At 45.2% G+C, this 15,054-nt stretch overlaps 1 pseudogene; it reads left to right on the plus strand.

Moving 5' to 3' along the window:
• The first annotated feature begins 6,172 nt into the window (after nt 1–6,172).
• On the plus strand, nt 6,173–11,106 carry LOC114498523 (annotated as a pseudogene).
• The last annotated feature ends 3,948 nt before the right edge of the window (nt 11,107–15,054 follow it).

Consider the following 15,054-nt stretch of genomic DNA (forward strand, 5'->3'; position numbering starts at 1 on the left):
TTCAGTGTGGGTCCTTCTTTCTGCGCCTCCCCCCTCGAAGCAGGCCCTGACTAGGGTGTTGAAGCCTCACTAAGCCTGTTCTCACACTGTAGATTGTATAGATGCACAGACGAAGCCTTCACAAGTAATAGCAGTGATTAAGCCTGTCCTTGTCCTGTTCTGCCACCTGCAAAAAGTAATGTTCAGAGGTTATCAGCTGTTAAAACGGGCCATAAAGGGGGAAATGCAGGTGGCCTTTTTCTCAAGTTTCTCCTTTTGCTTCCTTTCCCTTTTATCTTTGTTCCCTTTTTTCATTCAATTTGGAGACCAGTCCCCCCTCCCCCCATTAAGGTTGTTCACTTCTGTTATGTTTGCTGAAAGATCACTAATCCTGTTCCAAGCTGATGGCCTGAACCCGTGTCTGGTAGGGAGGGCCAAATATGGGGACTAGCGTCTGCTGTCCGTGGGGCAGGGAGCTTTCCTACAAGGTCCCATGCTTGGGACTGTCAAAAGGACCAGGTATTCAGAACGTGGCAGCTAATAGATGCTCTTGGTTCAGATTGCCAAGTGCAGTGGCTGCTCTTGAAAAGGGACTGTAAATCAAGGAAAGCAAGAGAGAGGATACTGGGGAGGGAAAACCACCCCCTCCTGCTTGAAATATGGAGCTGAAACGGATTCAGCATCCCAGAGACAAGCAACCCAGCCATCCATGGAGACCTCAGCATTCTTTCTAGTTGATGCCAACATCCTGTTAGGTCACTAGACAGGAGAGCACCTTTCTGAAGGCATCGGAGTGAAAACCCCACAATCCTAACGTGGCGCCAAACCACAGGCTCCAAGGCTTCCATCTGCATTCCGTTTCCCTGGCAATGGAACCCCTGGAAATGCCTGGGCACGCATGGCTATCCCGGATCCTCATACATGTGTGCATGTTTTACAGAAGTGGGATCACACTGTGTTTGGTAAACTCTCCACTCTATACCTTTGGGCTGAAAGAGCCCCAGGCCTGTCCCTATTCCCAGGGCCTGAGGTGAGGACCAGGAGATTCCTGCTTCCTCAGGTGCAGACTCACTACTGGGTAACTATAAACATGCTTTTTTCTCTTACAGAAACTCCATGTTAAATATAGAAAAACTAGAAGACTGCAGTTTTAAACTTTCTGAATTTCCACTACAAGAGAACCACATGTTGCTTGCAAACATTTTCTGAATGTGTAAATATACCCATATGTATACATACATCTTAAAATGGGATAACACTTTGTTGTAACCTTTTCTCATTTAATATATCTTTAAAAACCAGTGATGTAGAACTACATCATTTTAAAGAGTTGCCTAGTATTTCATTGTATGGATATGGAAGCATTTAGTCATTTATAATATTACTGAACTCTGAAGTCCCAACTTGCTGCAATTTTAAATTGAAACAATCTAAATCTGCCTCCATCAAAGTCCCACCCACTGAATTTCTTCCTACCCTAAAAAGCACACCAATCAATCCCTCAGCCACATGATCACATTCTGAACTCCCCGAACCTTCTGGTGACATAGCTCCAGACCCTATGCAACCCCGCCCCGTTCCCCTATCTTTAACACCTAGAACACCTTATATTGGGATTTCTAGAAATGAACACTTTGTTCCAGGTGGGACCTGGCAGGCCCAAGCCAAGCACAGAGACACCAAGGAATCCCACAGCCTGGTCATGCCATTTTTATAAACACACCAAGTTTTTACTTTTTAAGCAGCCAAGTCGTGCTGATGGCTGATGGGCTCGGTGGGAAGGACGTGGCTCTCTTGCTCCCCAAGTGTGTGATGTGAGGTGAGCCATTTCATCTACAATGTCGTGTCTGTGTTTACAGAGCAGTCTAATGAAACCACAAGAGATGGATATAACGATCAAAAAGAAAAAAAAAAACACCTTGCAGTGAACATACCAGGTATTCAGAGCATGGCAGGTAATAGATGCTGTCATTATTACTCATGACAGACAAAACTTTAGGGCACCGAAGTGTCCAAGACTAGTCATCAACTGCATAGTGACCTCTTAGGTGAACTACTGCCAAGGCAGGCCCTCCAGCCCCAGCCTTTGTGCACTTCATCTTGTTTTTAATTCTACACACAGCACTTGAAGTCAGCCATCTTAAACGACTAAACGGCTAAACGGCTTAAACAGACTGACTCATCCCCTCTCCTGTTTTGAATCTTAATTGTGTCATCTTTAGTTTTCCCTACCCAGCTCAACAGCCTTATCCCAGGGTCTTTTGCTGATGCTCTCATAGGCTTAACCTCACAGGGCTGTTAGTCATCTTTATGTCTCCCATGAACTCAAAAACTAATCTTACACTCATCATCCTGTGAGAGGAAATGCATCCTTTCATACCCCAGGGCATGGTGGTTCTAGTGAAAATAAGTTCAACACCTACAACCCAGGGCACATTTGTCAGAGCCAGGAGCACCATAGAAGACACGGGGACCACACACACAGAACACCATCAAAGCCCATCAAAATCTTGGTCCTTCCAACCCCATCCCCATGCCTACCTCTGGAAGCTTTGGCAGATACTGCTCTGCTCCGCCCCGCCAAGAAGCCCTGAGTTGCCCTGTTTCCTTTCCCTACACTTCAACCATATCTTCTTCGTTTTCCTTCACACACACTGATCCTTACTCCTCCAGGCTAACTGCCTCCCACCCCCATGTTTTCTCTTGGTTTATACCCTCTGCTTCTCCTTTGGAATGGGTTTCATCCACAGTCCACTTTCTGTGCCCCGCCCCCCACCACTGCACTCTCGGGTCCCCAGGGCCCAATCCTGCTATAAGGCCCTCATGCTCACCCCTTTCCCACCCCTTCCTTTTGCGACCACATTCTGCAGGTGTGGACGACCTCCTGGCTTCCACTTCCCCACCACTCACTCACCTGCACCCTGTTTCTGGAGAGAAAGGGCTGTCTTCTAGGTCAAGGATCCTGTTCTCACTGACCTCCCTCCCCAGAAGCCTTAACTCTGTGGACCCCTAAACCCTCCACCCCTGGGCTGTACTACCAGTAGCACTGCATTGTCCCAAGGCCCTAAAGCCCTCTGCCCCTCTCATGGCCCCTTTGTACATTTTCGTCCTTTAAATACAGATGCCCCCAAGAGAATCAGCTGCATCTTCGCCATGGCCTATAGGCTTCCTCGTTCAGGCATGAGGCCTCAACTATGACCACAGTGCTGATGATTTCCAAAACCGTGTCTAGCCCTGACCTCCTGCATGTGTTCTGGCTGCTAGACAGCTCTGGGTGGCTGTTTGACAGGCTACAGTCTTAACACCTCAAATGACTCCTTAACTCTCTGCCAGATTTCCTTCTGGCCTCTGACGGCCTCATCATTCTCCTGGTCACATCCTGACACCTGCCGAGTCTGGATTCTATCCCCTCCACGTCTTCAATTCCTCCTTCCTGCTGCTATTGTTAGCAATCCACACTGCATTTTCACAGGCTGTGTGCACTGTGCAGGGTTGGACAGGCGCCACTCATGCAGACCACTGTGCAGGTTTCCATCATTGGCATCGACTCCTCCCCCATGAGCAGGGCAAGCTGGAAGAAAACTGTAGTAGGGCCCCCTAAAGCTGGGGGCCTCTCATATTGACCTAAAAATGAGACTTTTCAGAAAAATTAAGTGAGTTGTCCAAGACTATTCAGCTAAGACGTGGCAGAACCTATACTCAGACCTGGCTGTGCCTGACGCTGAAGCCCATGCCCTGTCCAAACATACCCGCTTTTTCTGCATCTTAGTGCCATGTCCCTGAGGGACGCACATTGTCCTCACTAGCAGGAATCTACCCACAAGCAGAGGATAGGGCATGGCCAGCGGCCTGGAGGTCTGCAGACACAAGAGGCACCGGTTACAACAGGGTGGGCGGGCAGGGAGACCTGCGCTCTTTGGAGGTTTTTTCAACAGCCATTGGTATTTGAAGTCTGCATTTTAGTCCCCATTTGACCTCCCTGCCCATCTCTCCAAAGCCTGTCTCTCCTTGTCCAGACAGTCTTCCTACAGACCAGACAGGATGATACTATGTCACTGTACCAGCCCTCAGTTGCTCCCCATTTGGGTACAGCTCTCAGGACCATTTTAACTTTGTCACAGGGCCCTGCAGGACCTGGCCCCAGCTTGCACCTCTAGTACCACTACAGGCTGCTTGATGTCTTTCTCTGATCATCTTAATGTCCCACCCCGCCCAAGTGGCTCCTCAAATACAAAGTGGCTTTCCAGCTAATGGTAGTGCAAGTAATACCACCAAGAGCTCACTCCTTTTATTTTTTTTATTTTTTAAAGATTTTATTTGTTCTTAGAGAGAGAGGAAGGGAGGGAAATAGAGAGGGAGAGAAACATTGATGAGTTGCCTCTCACACACCCCCAACCTGGGACCTGGTCTGCAACCCAGACATGTGCCCTGACTGGGATTCAAACCTGTGGCCTTTCACTTTGCGGGACCACATCCAACCCACTGAGCCATGCAGCTAAGGGCAAGAACTCCTTTTAACATCCATTAAAATATTTACATAAACTATAAAGCAACTCCAAATAAACTCCAACTCTTATTATCAATAAGAATGGAAAAAATCAACAAGATTTTACTCAAAGAAGTGTGAATAGGAAGCTAAGGTGTCTGACACCAAAAAGAACCTTTTACTGCATAATGAACAACAAACATTTAGAATCCAAAGACTAGCAATGAGTCCTTTGCAAAAAGAAGTTAGACATCAATTGCAATCTATTTTCAAAAAGATTAGAGAGAACATCTCACCTACTCAACAAAAGTGGGACTACTAGATGGCAGACTAAGTGGTATCTATGCCAAAAGCACAATTAATGTGCAGGGAAGAGAATAACCAGAGAAGAGCAGGAAATAGCTATTTAACATGAAAGAACATATAGGGAACTGCACGAGGCCACAAAAGACCACGAGACTGGAGCACTGAAATGCCTCTTGAGAATACTGGGGATTCCCAGTAAAGGACATGAATAAATTGTTCTGAATTAGTAATAAAAGTCTATGGGGGAAAAATGTTCGGACTGAGGTCAGATGAGAACTAATACTTCCCAGACACTGCAGGCTGTGGTCCATTCCATCAAGAATAAAGAGTCCTGGAAATTATCTGTCTCCTAATGGGCTGGGGAAGCATTTCTGCAAATACATCTGGATTCTTCAGCCACATTCTCATTTGGAACCCTGAGCGAAAGCTCAGCCCTGTAGCCTGCAGCTCTCAGACCCACTCACTCCACGACCAGCACTAAGTGCCCTGCTCTCAGCAGATACTGCTCCAGGCACAGGGACCAGGCCCAGGCATCACACAGTTCAGAGCAGAGGGCCACACTAAAAGTCAGATTATTATTATTATTATTATCCCTATTCACTGGCAATTCTAAACAACATCATTGCTAAAGGAATACATGAATAAATACATACATACATACATACATACATACTATGGTGCAAAAAAGAAATTATGAATTGACACACTTTTTGTTTTTAAAGTAATAAACTTTATTTTAGAACAGTTTTATTTTAGAACAGTTTTTCTTTATTTATAGAAAAACTGAAGAGTAAATAGAGTGGTCCTACATACCCACTTCATCCTCCCTAATTTCCCCTATTATTAACATCCTGTATTAGTGTGCTACATTTGTTATGATTGAAGAGCCAATATTGATACAAAATTATAAACTAAAGTCTATACTTTACATTGGGATCACTCTTCGTATTGTACATCCTATGGGTTTTAACAAATATATAATGACCAGTATCCACCATTAAAGTATCACATAGAGTAGTTTCACTGCCCAAAAACCATCTGTGCTCCAACTATTCATCTCTTCTTCCCCTCCAACCCATGGAAACCACTGATCCTTTTACACAGTCTCCATAGTTTTGCCTTTTCCAGAATGTCACAGTTAAAATCACACAGTATGTAGCTTTTCAGATTGGCTTTCTTCAATTAATAATGTGCATTTAAGTTACCTCCATGTATTTTCATGGATTGATAGCTCATTTCTTTTTATCACTAGAATTAACACTTAAATTTCATTAACACGTGTTTGTAAAAGGAAGGAAGAGAGGAGTTTCTGTGGGTGCCCAGGACGCAGTGTGTCCTGTGGACAGAGCTGTCAGCACCAAGCCTGAGAAGCTGGTCCTGGCACAGGTGAGGAGTGGGGAAATGGCCGGCTGGGTGGGAGCAAAGGGGAGGTGAGGAGAAGATGGGGCAGGGAGGGTAATGGAAGGGGAAGAGGAGGGACCGGATGGGATCTGTGTTTTGACAGCGTCACTCTGGCTGCTGGGTCAGCAGTGCAAAGCGCTGCCCAGGAACAGGAAATGTTAAGCCGGAGGGCAGTGAGGAGCCGGAAGCCCGGGTCTCTGTTTTTCTCAGGATGCCTACGGACAGACTGCCTCCTTGGGCAGGCAAACTTGTTTCAGGCTAAATTCTAACAATTGCTTCAGTTACCATTTAACAATATATGTGTCCTTCAGAGTAGCACATTTTTAAATGACTTCCTCTTTAATAAACATTATATTCTGTAGGCAAACTAATTCCAAGTCACCCACTGACACGTGGACTCAGCCACATGCTTTTTAAAAAAGTTATTACTGTTGTTTGGTTTAAAGTCGGGTTTTCCCTTACCTTTGTTTACTTAGCAATTTAAAAAAAAATTTATTATAAAATGTACATCACATAAAACTTACTATTTTAACTATTCACTAGTTTACAATTCAGTGATACCAAGTACATTCACATGGTGCAATCACAGCCATCTACCTCCAGAACAGTTTTTCATCATCCCCAACAAAAATTCCATACCCTAAACACCAACTCCCCATTCTCTTCCCTTCCAGCCACCCACAACCATCTTCCTTCCTTCTGTCTCTATGCATTTGATTACTTCTGTACTTCATATAAGTGAAATCGTACTGTAATAGGCAGTTAGAGAGACGTGAACAGAGCAGGAACGATGGGCCAGGTACAGAAGGCACCTGGGGCTGAGAGCAAGGGACAAAACTGGGAAAACAAGGACCTTGCCCCCAGGGTAACCTTTCCTTCCCTAGTACAACACTGGTCAAGTGGTCTGGACCCCCTGACCTTTCCTCTCTAGGGATAACATCTAGGCCTCAGCTGTGTTTTAGCTCCAGGCCCAGAAAGGCAGCAAAATCAGATAAGCAACACAGAGGCTAACCTCAGGACCAGTGCATTGACTAATGACCCCCTGCCCCAGCACTGACTGACTGATCACAATGCATCCATTGTTGTTCAAAGTACTGACAGCTCCTTTCTTTTTGTTTCTGTACCCTATTCTGTCCTGTGGCCAGAACGATTTGTTTATTCCTCTCCCAGTTCATGGACTTTTGGATTGCTTCCAGTAGACTGCACTTTACTTTTATATCTTAACAATATAAATCAGAAGCAATTCTTCATCAGTTTATGGAGTTCTTTCTTATTCTCTTCCCTACACTATTTTTTTCATTGTGGATTTTTATTTTATTTTACATTTTTTATTGTATATTTTTATTACCATTTGTCTTCCTTACACCAACCCTGCAAGCACTACACTGTTGTCCATGTCCATGAGTCTTTTTTTCTTTTTTCCCACCACTTTTAGCAACTTTTTCAAATAATAGCTTTTGGGGGATATAATTCATAAAGCATAAAGTTCACCATTTTAAAGTATACAATTCGATAATTTGTAGTATATTCATAAAATTATGCATGAATCAACACTTTATAATTCCAAAATATTCTCCTCACCCCCAAAAGAAACTCCATACCCATTAGCAGTCATGCACATCCCGAACCTTAGCTACTTCCTTTGGCTGAGGATTCGCATGTTTTGGACATTTCCTGTAAATGGGATAATATAATATGTTGCCTTAATTGTCTGGCTTCTTTCACTGGGCATGATATTTTCAAGATTTATCCACATTGTAGCATGTACCAGTGCTTCATTCCCATTTATAGCCTTATGCATTTTATTGTATAAATATACTACATTTTAGTGGGCTCTGTGGCACAATGGATAGTGCATTGGACTTCTAGTGAATATACCACATTTTGTTTGCCCACCCAGCAGCTGGTGGACTTTTGGATCTTTTCCACTTTTAGCTACTATGAACAAAGCTATGAATATTCATGCACAAATTTTTGTGTAGACACATGTTTGCCCTTCTTTTGGGTAGATACCTAAGAGTGAAATTGCTGGGTCCTGTGGTAACTCCATGTTTAACCTTTCAAGAAACTCAGACTTTTCCAAAGCAGCTGCCCCACTAGCATATGTGAGAGTTCCAGTTTCTCCACATACTCTTCAGACTTGTTACTGTTCACATTTTGATTCTGGCAATACTACCGGTTGTGAAGTGCTACCTCATTGTGGTTTTGCTACTCATTTTCTTAATGGCTAATTGTTGAGAAGATTTTTAGATTTTCATGTGCATCTTTTGGCCCTTTGCATATTTCTTTGGTGAAATATGTAGTCGAATATTTTTAAGATTTTATTTATTTTTACAGAGGGGGAAGGGAAGAAGAAAGAGAGGGAGAGAAACAGCAATGTGTAGTTGCATGTCACACGCCCTGCGGTGGGGGACCTGGCCTGCAACCCGGGCATGTGCCTGGACTAGGAATCGAACTTATGAGCCTTTGGTTCACAGTCCGGCGCTCAATCCACTGAGCCACATCAGCCAGGGCCATAGTCAAATATTTTACCTAGAAGCCTTAGCAGCGGCAGCCCGAGTTGTAGCTGGCAGCGGAGGGGGGCGGGGGGCCTACAGGGAGAGCAGCGCTATGGGCAGGGGCCAGACATCACCACCGGACCCCAGGTGAAGCTCAAGACCACAATCTTGACCTACCAGAGCCACAAGAATTTAATTTCTCTTTAACCTTTAATTCAGTTCCAAGGGCTCTAAGGGCTTGTCAAAATTCCCAAAAACAATCCCGTCAATGCAGTGCACACATCTAATTTCTATTTGTCAAATGTGGGTAAAGACAACGGTCAGGGCGGCTCTGACTGCATCCAGCTAAGGTTCTCCAGCTCTGGAGCGCCCCCGCCCGACCGCCTGGGTTTTATACAGGATGAAGGCACGCAGTGTGCCGCAGACGACTGGCGTGGGACGGCCGGAGGAAGGGTGACCCGGGCGGAGGAGGAAGCCCGAAACCGAAGCACAAAGGTTATCAAACCCGGAGGACCCTGTGTGAGGGGAGGATGCAAATTCGGACGCACCTGGGGCTGTTTCAGACGCGGTGCCTGAGGGGAAGGGGTGACCCCCGCGACCCCCGCGAACGCTGGCAGCAGCGCCACACAGGGACGGGGCGATTCACGGACCGGCACGGAAGTCCTACCAGAAACCTGGGCTGCCGGAAAACGGTGTCCATCACACAGACAGGGACTGCCTCAGAGCGACTCGCCGCAGGTGGCCAGTCTGAACCCTGAGGACCTCCCATAAACCGTAAAGGGCTAGGAGAGATTGGTCTGGGTGCAAACTGACAGGGGGTCGTCAGCGCCGGTGCTCTCAGGAAAACTAAACGCACCTCGGGGCTGCCCGCACCGGCCATTCAGAATCTCCTGTAGAGACGCTGCATCTTCTCCTCAGAAACAGCTTTTAGATTCGGATTTCACTGACCCTTTAATGAGTAAAATAGCCCGAGCCCTGGCCAGGTGGCTCAGTTTGTTGGAGCGTCATCCCGTACAGCAGAAGACTGCAAGTTTGATTCCTGATCGGGGCGGGATGGGGCGGGGAGCGAACCGAAGACAAATGCTGCGTGTTTCTCATTTCTGTGTCCCCCCCGCCCCCCCGCCACTCATCATCGTCATCATGTCTGTCCTCAGGTTTGGGTTAAAAAAAAAACAAACCTTCAATATCTTACCTGACAGAGCGCCGCCAACATTAAGTCATGTCAATCCCAGCGGTGAAAACTCTGCCGCGGTCTCCAGCTGCCCCCGCAGCTGCTGCCCGCCCCACCGCTGCGCCACTGCCTTCAACCCACCTGCCCAGCTCCGGTCTCCTTAGACTGTACCTTCTCACTCCAGTTCCCCTAGCACTTCGGAAGGCCAGGGGACTCAAGGGTGTGTGTGTGTGTGTGTGTGTGTGTGTGTGTGCGCGCGCGCGCATTTAATTCATTTATTTCTAGAGAGAAGGGAGGGAGAAAGAGAGAGAGAAATATCAAGGTGTGGTTGCCTCTCACGCGGCCCTACTGGGGACCTGACCTGCAACCCAGACATGTGCCGTGACTGGGAATTGAACCAGTGACCCCCTGGTTCATAGGCTGTGCTCAATCTGCTGGGACACACCAGCCAGGGCAAGACATACCTGTTTTTGTCAAAACAGTAGTATCTGTGAGGACCAGCAAGACAAATATACCTCTGGGACTTCTCTGGAAACCTTAGGCTCTGTTTCAGTCCTAAGCCTATGGGAGAAGAGAAAACCATTCAGTGTCTCACCAAAAGTCTAAAAAGAAGTGTGAAAAACATGAGGAAAGGGACCAAATAAAGAAATATGACACAGAGATGATTGAGGAAGAGGAAGAGGACCTTAAAAGAGTTGAGGGAACTGCCAAGCTGAGCAACTCCAGCCTGAATTCCAGGGAAGGAGTCAGGGAGGGTTACACTGCCTCCACGGTGCCCTCTTCAATAATTGCATTCCCAGAGCGTTTGATAAAATATATTCTCTCCTCTCCTATGAGCAACACCAGAATTACAAGGATGACTTCAATGTGGAGTATGATGAGTACAGGGTTTTGCACACCAGAATGGAGACGGTAGCTAGATTTATCAAACCACATGCACAATGAAAGTGACTTTCTCCAGGCTCAAAGAGTATCAGGACGTTCATGAAGTCTTACAAGAGTATCAGAAGATCAGGCAGCCTCAATCCTACTTGCCATGAAGTTATTGCCTATATGAAATGTATATTCAAAGATTTTTTTTCTTCATCCTGGATGCCAGGAATATAAAAAAAGAGAAGATATATTTAACCATAACATACTGTGATTCATCAAACAGCACAAACTTGCATTTTATGGGGTTTATCTATTGACATTGATTTAAACTATCACTTGTTTTATTGTGTGGGAGCATAAGCTATGTCAAAAATATAAGGATTTGGGGGGGGCAGTGGTGAGGGGAACTCAAAGAGAGAGAGAAGTAGGGAGAGAGCAGGAGAGAAACATCAGTGGGTTGCCTCTCATACACACCTGCACGAAGGGAGCAGGACCAAACCAAAACCCACCCAAGTGCCCTGACCAGAATCAAAGAGCAAGCATTTTCGAGTACAGGATGTTGCTCCAACCAACTGAGCCACACTGGCCAGGGCACAAAAGGTTTGTTTGTTTGTTTGTTACTTGTTGTTGTTCTACTCAACCTATGAACCAAGGAAGAAAGTTCCTTCTAGAAAATTGTACTGAAAAACCTTCCTGAATTTAGGTTACTTTTAATATATACACCTGTGAACATGAGCCCTTGTTTCATATGGCAAATGTATTCCACAGAAGGAATCTACACCTGCCACTTCTGACACTGTCTACACCGTATGTTACAACTCTAAAATTTTGGTTAAAGTTTTAAACATAAAATTTTATTATTGAGGTTAATTATCCAATGATGGTATTCCATTTCGTGTTTAGCTTTGGCTTAACATATTTTGTAATATCGTCCACTTCTAGAAAGAGGGCAAGGAGGTTGGGCGGGTGAGTCTAGTTTAGGGGTGGCCCAGAGAGAAAGGAATAGGAGGCAGAGGGAGGTCAGGCTCGAAGTGCCAGGAGAAGAAGATGCCTGGCAGTGGCCCCGGAGTTACCACAAGCCCTCTGGAACAGTCCCTGGGCCGCTTCCTTTCTCACAGGAGAGGGCCTCTAGTACCTCCAGGTTCCCCCCTAGGGTGCTCCAAGCCCAGGGCGCTGCATCCCAGGACTGGCTGGGCTTCTTTCCCCGGTTGTTCCATCCCTGGGCCCGGGGTCCCGGCTCCTTCCCGGGACGGTCTATTCCCGGGCATGGCGGGCGACCTCTCGGTGGCGGCTCAGTGCCGAGTGCTGGGTCCCGGGCCCGGGTCGCGAGGTGCCAGGGTGTTGGCAGCCAACATCCACACTCCGACTGTCTCCCTCCCGGGCCTGTGCGCGCATACGCGCGCGTGTTTGCTTCTGGAGTTTGGGCGAATATCCTGGTCATTTACAAATTAAAGCTCCCAGGGCTCGGAGTGCTGGTTCCTCCGGCCGTTTTGCAGAAGAGCGACAGGGAAGGGGGACCGCTGATGAGACTCCGGCGGAGGCCGCGAGGAGTGCGGCAGGCGGAGGGATGGGCCGAGGAGCGGACCGCTGGAGCCGCGGCCGCAGTGGGCGCCCTTCCCGCCCTCTGCACTCATACTGGCCCATTGAGCTCCGGAGTCAGTTTGACTTCGGAAAACACACACAGTGGGACATTGGTATTCTTGAGAAATACATCACATCGTCAGTCACGGAAAGCACCGAGAGTGAACTGTGCTATGCAAGGCAACTCTCAAAGACACACCAACCTAATAGAAACTCGGAGGAATACACCGTGTAAAGTTTTCTTAACTCCCTGGGCGCGAAATGAGCGACCACACTGGGCAACATGATGTCATCTTTGAGAACGTGACCTCACAGATCGCTGTGGAGCTAGCGGCCTCTGATCAGGGCCTGAGCAGGAGTGGACATCATCCTTTCATGGGGCTCAAGAAACCACCCATGGACACTTGCGGGAAGCACCTTAAATCAAGTAAAAGAAGGCTTGAGAGGGATTACAAAAAGCCCAACAAAACACAACAGTATTTTCAGGAAACGTTGCTGGTATGAATGTTTTTAAAAGTAGGTGTCAGAAAGGCATACCAACAAGCTCAAAAACGTCTCCTTTGGCAGAGGACAGCAAAGGGGATTACTCCTCAGTTCTTCAAGACACTCCACCATGAGCTGCATAAATATTACCACCTTCATATTTCCAACATCTTTCAGAAAATGTAAGATATGGAGGGAAGGAGAATAGTGAGACCTGGAGAATCAGTGGACACGCGTAGGGGTTGATCAACAGTCAGTGGCAATCAATGGGAAGTGGTTGAATGGAATAGTAAAGGCAGCTGAACCAATAATCAGAAAAATGTCGCGGCTGATAATAGAAACTTTGGAGTCACAATTTGAGCCTTCTTGGAGACATCTGAGGATGACACGCAGCCAGTCCAATAACCTTTCAAATTCCAGAGAAGGCAAACCAGAGGTCAAAACTGGTAGTAAATCCAAAGCAAAGCTATATTGCATAAAAATAAATGCCTCCCAAATTGAAATGGAAATCCTTTGTTTCAATGAGTCCATGATCTCCAAACCCCAAATTCACTGCCTCAAAAGACCAAAGTATAGGGGTGCCACACCGGAGGACTGCAGCAATCTTCCACCTCAACAAAGAAGGAAGAAGCTATAAAAGAAAGCCAATGAATTAAATAATTTTCTTCAGCTGGTTTAACTCTAATCAAGTTTCTTTTGCTAAGATGGAGTTTTACATTGAAAGCTGAAACAGTTTACATTGTAACTGTGTCATTTGACATCTGATAAACAATTCTTTTGGCAGCATTATAAATAACCAAAAATGTTGGGTTATTTATAAACATTATTTCTGAATCAAAAATATAGCATAATGGAGGTACAGAAGACTGGCAGTTCTCTTATGTATATATGTCTGCCATACATTGAAATAGGTTGGAATGTTACATTTGTAACTTAATAAATTGAACTATGCCAGTTTGTTAAATTTTACCATTATTTATTTAAAGGAAATCATAAAAATAAAATCTCACCCCTCTTGAGTAAAGAAGTATATAAGAAAATACACTAAATATTTGTATTTCTCCTTAAATGTGGTTAAGATCATGTGTACTTTATCATGATTAGCCTATCATATCTATTTAATACCACACAACCAATTGAAAGCTGGAAAATTTGGTCAATTAACCTGTTGATTTTTATATATGATACCAATTGATTTTTCCACCAAACTGACACAGTATATCAAATGTTCTAATGCTGTACAAATGCACAGCATTAGAACAGTGCATGTCTACTTCTCAATCATCTTGGTTCTGTATTAGCTGGAGGTATTGTGGCAAGAGAAATTGTGTTCGGCTCACACTTCTCTATGCTGAGCTATAACTAGAATGCAGTAAAATAGTAACTACCATAACAGAGACACAAAACCCTTCATATTACTTTCAAAGGGTAGATTTTTTAATTGTTGGCATCTTTAACACCTAAACTTTGAGCTTGCTGGACTTTTTAAAAAATTTATTTATTTTAGAGAGGGGAAGGAAGGGAGAGAGAGAGGGAGAGAAACATCAATGTGCAGTTGCCTCTCATGCACCCCTTGTTGGGGACCTGGCCTGCAACTCAGACATGTGCCCTGACTGGGAATCAAACCCATGACCCTTTGGTTTGCAGGCTGGTGTTCAATCCACTGAGCCACACCAGCCAGGGCTGGACATTTTTAAATGCAGTAAATGTAAAGGTTCACTTCAAAAAGTAATATGATTAATTTTGGCCAGAATAAAATAAAATATTCTCACCATCTTTAAAGAAATCTGGCCACATGAACAGACAGCTACCAGTGTTTAATCTTGCCCAGTAATGAGATCTACCCAGAGATCATAGAGAACCTGCTGTAAGTGGGTCAGAAGGAGGGCTTCAGGTTGAGACTTTCCTTTTTAAAAAAAAAAAATTTACTTTGGAAAAAAAAAACCTGTGTTTATATCCTTCCTACTTTTAGAAAGGAAAATTACATTTTGGCTTCTACATGTAGGCTCATTTCATAAGCTGAGATCAGAGAATCACATGTGGCAGGAGGGATTCATGCTTGCCACTCTGGATGGTGGTGAATCAAGGTTCCAGCAGTGAGTTAATTCATACTTACTAGGGTTATGACAGTGAATTGTAGCAGACTTTACTTAATGACATCCTGACTTACAACTGTAATTTTTTAAATGTTGAAATTAAAACTTCTTTTTATTAAAATTATTATGCCCTCACTGACATGATACTGATAAATCTGCTTATCTTGATCCAGACCTCTT

This window comes from Phyllostomus discolor, chromosome 6, assembly GCF_004126475.2.
Source record: "Phyllostomus discolor isolate MPI-MPIP mPhyDis1 chromosome 6, mPhyDis1.pri.v3, whole genome shotgun sequence".
Classification (NCBI taxonomy): Eukaryota; Metazoa; Chordata; class Mammalia; order Chiroptera; family Phyllostomidae; genus Phyllostomus; species Phyllostomus discolor.